This window comes from Chrysochloris asiatica, unplaced genomic scaffold (assembly GCF_000296735.1).
Source record: "Chrysochloris asiatica unplaced genomic scaffold, ChrAsi1.0 scaffold00208, whole genome shotgun sequence".
Taxonomy (NCBI): Eukaryota; Metazoa; Chordata; class Mammalia; order Afrosoricida; family Chrysochloridae; genus Chrysochloris; species Chrysochloris asiatica.
Window position 1 is genome coordinate 470,996 of NW_006408726.1, and position 2,985 is coordinate 473,980.

Sequence of the window (2,985 nt, forward strand, 5' to 3'; positions counted from 1 at the left end):
AAAAAAAAAAAAAAAAAGAAGAAGAAGATGAAATGAATACACAGCCACTGTACCAAAAAGAAGTGGTTGATGTCCAGCCATTTCAAGAGGTAGCATATGACCCAGAATCAGTGATCCTGAAGGAAGAAGTCCACAGTGCACTGAAAACATTGTCAAAAAAGAAGGTTCTGGGAATTGATGTAATACAAATTTTAATCTTTCAACAAACTGATGCAGCACTGGAGAGACTTATTCATCCATGCCAAAAAATTTGGAAGAATGCTACCTGGCCAACTGATAGGAAGATATCTGTATTTGTGCCCTTTCCAAAATAGAGGTGAACCAATAGAGTACAGAAAGCATCAAACAATATCATTAATATTGTATGCAAATAAAATTTAGCTAACTATAATTCAAAACAGCTGAAACAGTACATTGATGGGAACTAACAGAGGTTCAAGCCAGATTCATATGAGAACACGGAATTAGAGATATCACTGATGATGTCTGCTGAATCTTGCCTGAAAGAGAATATGAGAAAGATATTTACTTGTGCTTTATCGACTATTCAAAGGCATTTGATTGCGTGTATCATGACAATATTTGGATAACATTGCAGAGAGTGTGTATTCTGAAACACTTAATTGAGCTCATGAGGAATGTGCACATAGATCAAAAGACAGTCATTCGAATAAGAGGACAGCGAATGGTTTAAAATCAGGAAAGTTGTGCATTCTTTTACCATATTTATTCAGTCTATATGCTGAGTAAATAATCTGAAAAGTTTGATTAAATGAAGAACATTCATCAGAATTGGAGGAAAGCTCTTTAACAACCAGTGTTATGCAGATGATACAACATTGCTTGCTGAAAGTGAAGAGGACTTAAAAAAACTGAGTGATGAAGATCAAAGACCAGAGTCTTTGGTATGGGCTTTTCCTCAATGTAAATAAAAGAAAAATCTTCACTACTGGACCAATGAATTATATCAAGATAAATGGAGAAACTATTAAAGTTGTCAAAGACTTCATTTTGCTCAGGTCAACCAACACTCATGGAAGCAGCAGTCAAGAAATCAAATGATTTTTTTTTTTAAACTTTTTATTGTGAGTTGAATGAATGTAAACCAACAAAATCATCAGCTTTACTTTCAACAGATCATATATTTTGTTTTATTTCAATGATTATTATCCCCTCCTGTAACACCAGTTATTCTGATTCCTCCCTGTTGTTTCCCTTTTACATCCTATTTTTCACAAATGAACAAAGTAAAAATATTTGATGTGCACATTGTTTTTGTTGGGTGCCATCGAGTCGGTACCCACTCATAGTATACACATAGATGAATACATATAAAACAAAAAATATATTATCATTTAATTGCCCAAAGGGCACATTTTGTAAACCAGCCTAACAATGTCTGCAGTCCCATACTTAGTTCACTGAGAAAGCAAGCTCGATCCTTGATAAGAAGGATATTTCCATTTCGATTGGAATTTTGAACAACTGCATCCATAAGCAAAGGTCCAGGTCATTAAATTGTAGCAATTTATGCTTGCTCACAGCATCAAACTTCTTTATTTCCATCTGATAAAGTTCTAGGTCAAACTAGGTCAAATGGTACTATCTTCAAGTTTGGAAGTACACACATGCCTTCCTATACTTTAGACCAGCTGGCCACTCAGCTCTAGTCCCCACTGGCTAGGACCATGTCCCTGGGCTTTGGAGTTCACACATCTCCCTGAATTTCAGAACAGCTAGCCCTTCCTTTTCTTTCTCTCTCACCTCAAGGTCAATGGGTGTCTATGGAACATGGCCAAATTCAGTCCATGTCTTCATTGCTTTGTTTCCCCCACTTCTACTCACAAGTAGACCAGGGTGGTCACAGTAAGAACACTAGACTTCTTGTGGGTTACCATCTTAGAAGGGGGGGTTTCCATGGTGGGCTGCCTTTTCTTGCCTTGATGGCTCCAAGGCAAACAGCTTGCTTGATATTCTAACAGCCAACCAATCTTTTTTTTTTTTTCCTGCTGGTCTTTCTTTTGTCTTCTTATAGATGTTCAAAGGAGCTCTGGTAGTGTGTTGGTTATGAATTGGGCTGCTAACCTCAAGGTCAACAGTTCAAAACTACCAGCCATTCTGCAGGAGAAAGATGAGGCTTTCTGCTTCTGTAAAGATTTACAGCTTATTCATGGTCACTATGAGTTGGAACTGACCCCAAGGCACACCACTACCACCACCAGCATAGCTGTTCCAGGTTTGTCCACAAGTCTTTTCAACTGGGAATGTCCCACCTTAGAAGGTTGTAGGTGGGACTCAGGATTCCACCTAATGCTCCTAACTCCAAGAAGCCTATTTCCCCGGGCAAATTTTAATTTCCCTTTCAGCTTATAGAATCAGTAATAGGCTTAAGACTGATTTATAAGATTTCTGTAATCCTAATTCCCAATATTCATTTCCATCACACTTAAATGTCTATTTTACAATAGTGGTGATGGTGGCAGAGTATTCTGTGGAGTCAGTTCTGACTCACAGAGACCCTGAATAGGGTTTCTGAGGCTTCAAATCTTTATGGACTATTAGTTTTGAACTGCTGTCTTTGAGGTAAGCAGTCCAATTTGTAACCACTATGCTACCAGAGCCCTTTATTTTACAATATTAGGGAAGGAAAACCAATAGTCACAAGACAGTCAAGCCCCTAAATATTTCCTGATCTCTGTATCACAGAGTACTGTTGTTCTAAGGTTTTGTATACATCACTACTTATCTCTATCCCATTTAGCCCATGCATACCTCCATAAATCTTCCCCAATATTCATTGTTCATCTACCAACCTCCCCTTCCTTGTTTTCTGTCCTCCATATCAGCCAAGCTATCATGTGTCTACCCCATATTCTGTGAATTACTTTCTCCTCCATTGCACTCCTGGCAACCATCAAAATTTTTTTCTTTCAGTAAGGAAATATTTTCTTAAGCTTTTACAATAATGGTATCATGTAATATATA